Here is a 7,862-nt window from a genome sequence, read left to right on the forward strand (position 1 = left end):
TTTGGAAAAGGACTGTGATTGAATGCAAGTTAATCTCACTCTATTTAGTATAGTGGGCTCTTTGTCCATTACTGGGGCTCCCAGGTACTAATGCAATAACAATCTTCATCATCATTACTAATATTTCACTCTACTTTTTGCAGCAGGTCATGAATTCCTCTTTTCACTGTGGAAGCATATTTGAGGAGGCCTTATACCTGAAATTTTTTGCTTGTAAGCTGCCAAAAACTTAAAAAAAAACAAAAAACAAACCTTACAAAATTCAATGAGGTTCCATTCTTACCCTCCTCATCTTCCCCATCCCTCCCCTCCCTCAAAAAAAAGTGGAAGAAAAGGATTGTTTCCTCTATTAGAAATGCACAGTTTTCCACATAGGTCTCATGTTTAGGTTCACACTGAGTCATGCTGGAAGGAAAGGAGGTGCTAATATCTAAGATCAAATCAGTTCATAAATTCACATCATTGCCCAGTCACACCATCAACACTTGTTTTTCCACAGAAATTATTTCTCATTATTTCCTTTCTTCTACCTCACTTGTGAGTTTTCTAAACCTAAATCAATTGAAAATGCTTTGCAGGAACACCTAATTACAGAGAAGCCTTGTGAAAGGAAAATAATTAGAGTGAAGGTGACTTACCTTTCAACAGTCATCCTTTCCCAAAATGGATTGGTTAAACTTCCCTGCCTGTAACTCTTCACTTCCTCCTATAATACATTATGGCTTTACTATATGCCATTTTTGTAATTTCCCTAACCAAAGATTGTGTTAAGCCATTGTCACATCCTTAATCGCAACTGAAATTTGGGTTACTAATATTATTGTTTTATTGATTCTAGTCATCACAGGATATCACAAGAAAGAGAAAGAAAATACAAACAAGGAAACTATGTATAACATGGAATGATTTCCTAGCTTGTACTGTGTTTTGATATTATTCAAACACTTACAGCCTTGGGACCTTAAACTCCAGTGCAGAACATCAATCTACACCAGGAATCTGAATTCAACCAGGTGACTGACTGACTTTCTCTTTCCCCATGGGTTCGGCTAAAGGAAGTGCGGATACTTCCTCATATTGGCTAGAGACAGACATTACACATAAACCAGTTTAAGTGATCGGAAACTGGTTTAAACCTGTAACAGAACAGACATTCAGTGCACATAAACCAGTTTCAAAATGGATGAAACTGGTTTGACATAAACCTGGTTGAATGTAGTACCAGACTTAACTGGTTTGTCTCAAACTGGTGTCTGGCCCAGACTCCTTCCTGGTTTAGCTTAAATCAGAATCCCAAAGCATCCTGGCATGCTCTCTGGGCTGGCCGTACCTCTCTGCTCCCCAGCTGGACCAGGGACAGGTAGGGGTGGGGGTCTGGCTCAAGAGGGGTTTAATTCCCCCCTCCCTGTCCCACTGGCAGGGACCCAAGCCCAGTCTGCTGGGCGATACCCACTTTGCTGCAGCAGCAGCAGGCCAGCATGGCCTCTGAGGCAGAGTGGGTAGGGAGCGGGGTTATTCTCTCCTCTACCCCTGGGGGACCACAGCTGGGTCTGACCACTCTAACCACCTTTGCCACCACTTGCTCCCTGCTTGGGTCCATCGGTGGAATAAGCTTCCTCCCATCCCCTCTGCCAGACACTGGAGGGAGGGGGAATAATTCCTGTCCCTGCACCCTGCCTAAGGGGCCCTACCAGCCAGCATCTGGCCATGCCGCTGCCTGGCCTCTGCAGCAGCAAGGGGGCAGGGCCCTTGATTTGGGGGAAGCAGCCCCTATCACGGTGTTGGGGAGTGCAAGCCTCTTCCCGGTGAAGGTCTCTGTTGCGGGGCAGGCAGAGCTGCGGTGGACTGCGGCCAGCAGCACCAGGAGCTAGAGGGGGCCAGAGCCCTGCAAACTGCCATCACTGCCACCGTCTTGCTCTGCAGCAGCTTTGTCTGCTGGAAAAAGGCTCACACTCAGGGAAACCGTAACAGAAGCTGCTGCCCCCATCACAGTCGCTCTCCCCTCACTGCTCTGCAAGGCTTGGGCTGTGGTGTAGGGGAGGAAAGGAGCCACAAATAGCACCCCCTGGCATCAGGGGCAGAAAGTGGGCAGCCTCCCACTTAACTGACATCTATTAATCAATTAACACCAAGGCATGGTGGGTGAAAATGCAGGCGGTTAGCCCAGGAACAGGTGGGCGGCCCACAGTGAGATTGGCCCCGAACAGGCCCCCTGTTACAGAGCTTCTTCCCGATGGTGGGCCGCACTGTGGGGTGAGAAAAGCTGCTGTGGAGTATGGTAGCGGCTGTGCTGTGGGAGGCTCTGGGCCCCTCCAGGCCCCAGTGCTGCCACATGCAGTCTACCACAGCTCTGTCTGCCCTGCAGAAAGGCCCCCCCACCGAGATGGGGCTCATGCTCCCTGATACTATGGGAGGGACTGCTGCCCCCATCAAGAGCCCTACCCCCTCACCACTGCAGCAGTGGGATGGGGCATGGCCTGACACTGGCTGGCAGGGCTGCTTAGGTGAGAGAAGGGATGGGGGTTATTCTCCCTCCCTCCGGCATCTGGCAGAGGGCACAGGAGAGGGCTTATTCCACCAACGGACCCAAGCAGGGAGTAAGCTGTGGTGGTCAGGGCAGGCAAACCTGGCTGCAGTTCTCCGGCAGCAGTGGGAATAGAGGGGAAAATAAGCCCCCTCCCTGCCCCCTCTGCCTCTAGGGCCACACTGGCCCGCTGCTGCAGCAGTGGGGGGGGACCGCCCAGCAGACCTGTCTCGGATCCATGTCTCGGATCCATGTGGGACAGGGAGGGGGGAATTAAACCCCTCTCTGGCCAGTTTAGCTGAGGCTGGCCATGCTCCCCCCTCAACAGCTTCCCTGCAGCCGAGGGCATGCTCTAGTGCCCCTGGCTCCTGGCTTCCTCAGTCCAGAGGCAATATCTGTGCATCTACAAACTAGTTCAACCTAGGCAGATTAAATTAACCTGCAAAGATTTAATCAATTTGGGTTCTGGCTTTTTGAATATCTGTCCCTGGTCATTATGTTTAATCAAATTAAGCAACCGATTCAACTACTAGTATTAAAAATTATGCAGAACCTACATCCATGGAGGACGGCAAAGGAATCACACTCTTGTACTACAAACACAGATATGAAGAGGATTTGGATTGTGAACTGTGACTGGTTGAATGATTCACTCTTAACAGTGAAGGTAGTCACAAACAAGTGGCGTGACATGGGAGCACTATGTGGGGAAGCTATCACTGTATATTTCTTAATTAGAAGCACACAGTGTTGATTTGTTTTCTTGGATGCTTCGAACTACATTCATGTCTTGAAGCCAGTCTTTGCTAGGGTCACAGCATGACCAACTGTAGATGCATATATTACTTGCCAGTCTCTTAGATCACTAAGGAAGTAATCAAAGGCCAAGCAATCAAGGTACGACTGAAAACTCATGGCAGGTCAGAAGGGTTCAGTTAAGTGGTATTCATAGATTTATAGATTGTTAGGGGCCGGAAGGGACCTCGCAGATCATCGGGTCCAGCCCCCCTGCTCTAGGCAGGAAGAAAACCTCCAGGGTAGGTGACTGCACCATGTCTGGAGGGAGTTTTTTCCATGGTCTGGACACCCTAAGTGGGAAGGAGTTTTCCCTGGTATTAAGCCTGAAGCAGCCTTCCAGGAATTTGTATCCTGGTATATTCTTCTCAGAATCCCACTGATGTTTATTTTCCTCATTGGAGATTTCTAAGTCTCCCTGAGCTATACTTGGAAGCAACTTTTGTCCAAACAGCTGTGAAAAATGCTGCGTTAACAGTGAATAATCCTTATTGACATTCTCTGGCAGTGAAAATGTTATCTGATGTTATCTGTTTTAGACACCCTTATATCGTGTCCTTCTTCCACTCAGCACACTCCAAGAGCTACACCAGCTACATATAAAGGATATGGTCTTGAAAAGAAGTAAGACAAATCTCTGGCCACCTTACCACCAAATGTACCAGCTTAGCTTTGAGAGTCATCTGAAATTTGGAAATAATCCTGGTGAGTCCTGTGTGGTCTAGGGCAGGGATGACATTTTCATCGACAATCTGAGATTGAGGATAGCTATTCAAGATTCCTAGAGCTTCGTGAAACAATCTCAGTTGATTCAGGGGCTTTATGCCATGGCACTTCCAATTGATTATGTCAGTGAATTAGCAAATTCTCTGACTTGAGAATTTTTCAAGTCCAGAAGTTCAAGCTTAGGTATGCTACTACATGTATGATAATGACATTGCCCTACCACTGCTAAATCCAGCCAGCTGAATTGTTGGAAGTCTGTTCTGTCTGCAGAATGTGCTGTTCAGTGAAAGGAATGGGAGTCAACGTACCAGAAATTCTGTGTAAATGTCTCATCTGTTACACAACTGGAAATCTAATTGGGTAGTATAATTATTTAAAAACTGCTAGGGCTGATTATCCAATGAGAATATGAACTATCAGTAGGTTTCTCAGCTTTGGGTCAACTTCAAAAATTCCACAACAGCCTCAAATCTATATCATGACAGTTTGTTTTTTAATGTCTCACTTAATGCTCAGTAAATACAGGCAGAGAGGAAAAGTTAGAAGCCCCTTACCTTAACAAAGCAATTCCCAAGATTATGATCATGTTTAGTTTCTACTATTTTTTCCTGGTTTTGTACTGACATAACAGACCACTGACAACTTGTCTACCCTGGAGCTATGTCCCCTGTAGAAACACTTTCCTGGGCTTTATAATGGTCACTTAGTATGAAGCAATAATTGTCTAAACTGGCTGAGATGCTATGGGCTGTGTTACACAGGTGGTCTCTCTCTAATGAAAATGGTTATCCTCTGAATTCTCCAGGCACATTTAGAAAAGAAAATCCCTATGACCATTGCATTTGTCATATTTATTCTAAAAATGAACAACACAGAATACAACTAAAAATACGAAAAACAATTTCCTTCACTTAAAAAAAAAATGCAGCCTTAAAACAATGAACATCAGATGTTCAGCTCTCTCCAAAAGTGCTGATACTGTGTGAAAGGAATGTTGTAACTCCCAGCACAGAACAGTTTCTGAATATCCATGCCAGGAACCTACAAGAGACCAACAGACTTTGTGCTAACTTCCTTTCTGGCTGTCCTTAATGCTTCCTCCCTATATCTCTTCTCTTCTTGACATTGTTGCAGGAAGGAATTAATTAATGTAGAGTGCAGCATCCTTTCCAATGCCCCTTATCTTCCACTCCCTTCTCCCCCACACACAACTGGATCCTTTTAACAATTCCAATCCTTTGGGATGCAAGTTATAAGGGAGAATTAAACTATTCGGCCTGTGTTTGTATTTGTTATTTTTTCCTATTTGCTAATTGCTTTGTTCATTGTCCAAGGATGATACACTACAACTACCTGCATGTAAAGCTCACACAACACAGTTCTGCTATGTGGATTACACACAAACGTTAATGATTCAGATGGACCACAGGCAGGCCATGCAAGAGGAAATTCACTTAGTACGCACCACTAGGTAGGTGCATACGGTCATTTAAAATTGGTAGCAAATAAGGTGAGAGAAAAAAAGCCAGCCTGAAACAGTAAGTTATACTGATTGATGAACAGTAAAGTTGGAGTCTATGAACGTCTGAGAAGTTAGGTGTCCTGAGTAGTTTCTTTTCTTTATTATTCAACAAGAGTACATATGGCAGGTAACTTAAGTTTTTATTGAGCTTGGCAAAACAACAAGAGCTATTTCTCATTAAGACAAACTATCCTTGAACAATTACTCTGAACAGTGTTTATATCAGTATCAAACATTTATTTGTTCATGTTTCATATAATTTATTTTCATTGTGCCATCCTATTTGTACGTAGGCAGTCAAAAGACAGATACCATTATTCATTTTTAGATGCATATTATCATGCTGCATTGTTATATTCTCCCCTCTTCCTAGGTCAGAAAAAGGGACTGCTTATATTTTGAACTTTTTGCTAAAGCAAACAGGACAAATCCAATAACAGAAAACTGTGCATATCTATATCTCATTCTACCATGTAAAACTAGGTTTACTCCCCTGTACTTTCTCTTGCTGTTTTAGGTTTAGATTAATTAAAAATATCCAGATGAATTTGCAACTGCACATAATATCTGTATGGATTTACCAAAACACAGTGTCCAAAGAACTTTTTCCTCTGTATTTTACAAATCCATTCATACTAAATAAAATATGACCATTTTCTTACAAGATGAGGCTTTCTTGTCTCTTTTTTTAAAAATCATAAGCAACATCACGTTGAAGACAGTAATCAGAATCTGCTGTTACCTATTTATCACCGAGCTTATCAATTTCATTTCACAGGTAGATTTCCATTAAAAGCAGCCCTCAAAAAATGCAAACCATGCAAATGCATAGAGTGTTCTGGTCCTGGGTCTAGTTTTGTTCAATATCTTCATTAATAATCTGGAAGATGGAATGTATTGCACCCTAAGCAATCTGCACATGACACCACGCTGGCATGTAGTAGATAAGAGGGTAGGGCTAGGATTCAGAATGACCTTGACAAATTGGAGGACTGGGCCAAAAGAAATCGCATGAGTTACAACAAGGACAAGTGCAAAGTCCTGCACTTAGGACTGAACAATCCCATGTATTGGTACAGGCCAGGGACCAAGTGGCTAAGCAGCAGCTCTGCAGAAAAGGACCTGGGGGTTACAGTGGACAATAAGTCAGCAGTGTGCCCTTGTTGCCAAGAAGGCTAACAGCATACTGGGCTGCACTAGTGGGATCATTGCCAGCACACTGGAGCATTCTATTCTGCACTGGTGAGGCCACATCTGTGGCCAGTACTATGCCCAGTTTCAGGCTGCCTACTATAGAAAGGATTGGAGAGAGTCCATGAAAATGGTTAGGGAGTTCCAAAGACGATGGAGCTGGCCTGTTCTCAGGGGTGGCAGATGACAAAACAAGGAGCAATGCTATCAAGTTCCAGCAAGGGAAGTTTAGGTTGGATATTAGGATAAGCTTTCTTACTAGGAGGGTTGTGAAGCACTGGAATAGGTTACCTAGAGAAGTGGTGGAATCTCCATCCTTGGAGATTTATAAGGCCTGGTTTGAAAAAGCCCTGGCTGGGATGATGTAGTTGGGGACAGTCCTGTTTTGAGCAGTGGGTTGGACTAGATGTGACCTCCTGAGGTCCCTTCCAACTCTAATTTTCTATGATCTGGCTCATCAAACTGTGAGACTCAAGCATCCATTCAGTAGCACAATTAGAGATGCCTGAGTGGTGCTCCAGCCCTGAGTGCCGCTTTAGAAGGGAGCACAATGTAGCTGGCATCACTATCACTTTTCAGGCTATTGCTACCACTGGCCTGGCCTTTGGTGCTATCCTAGGCATAAAAATGGCTTGTTATGCCTCTCCACCAAAGGATAAACATGGTGATATTATCACAGGATAATTATGGTGAATCAGGATTGATATCAGTGGGACTACTCACATGATTCAAGCTAAGACAGTTTAGTACTTAAGCTGGGATAGAAGTTTTTTTTAGCAGAAATTTATTTTTTTCTATCCTTTTTCAGTGTGACATAGAACAGAACAGAACCATTGAAATAACTCAGAAAACCAAGGTAGGTTCTTAATCTGATACCACTGACCATCATGCTAAGAAATATGTCTTTGTAATCTTCAAGTATCCTCCCTACTGTGTGTTGGTTTTTTTTAATATATTTAGATTATACATTCTTTTGAACAGGGAGCAACAATTTGATTGGGGTTTTTTTTATGGCTTCTACCATAAAGTTTCAGGTTTGGGTTCATGGCTGCATCTTTTGGCATCTGAGGGAACTGGGCTTATTTAGTTTGGCGAAGGGAAGAC

This window comes from Gavialis gangeticus, unplaced genomic scaffold (assembly GCF_001723915.1).
Source record: "Gavialis gangeticus isolate Ggan-Ray unplaced genomic scaffold, GavGan_comp1, whole genome shotgun sequence".
NCBI classification, from domain to species: Eukaryota; Metazoa; Chordata; order Crocodylia; family Gavialidae; genus Gavialis; species Gavialis gangeticus.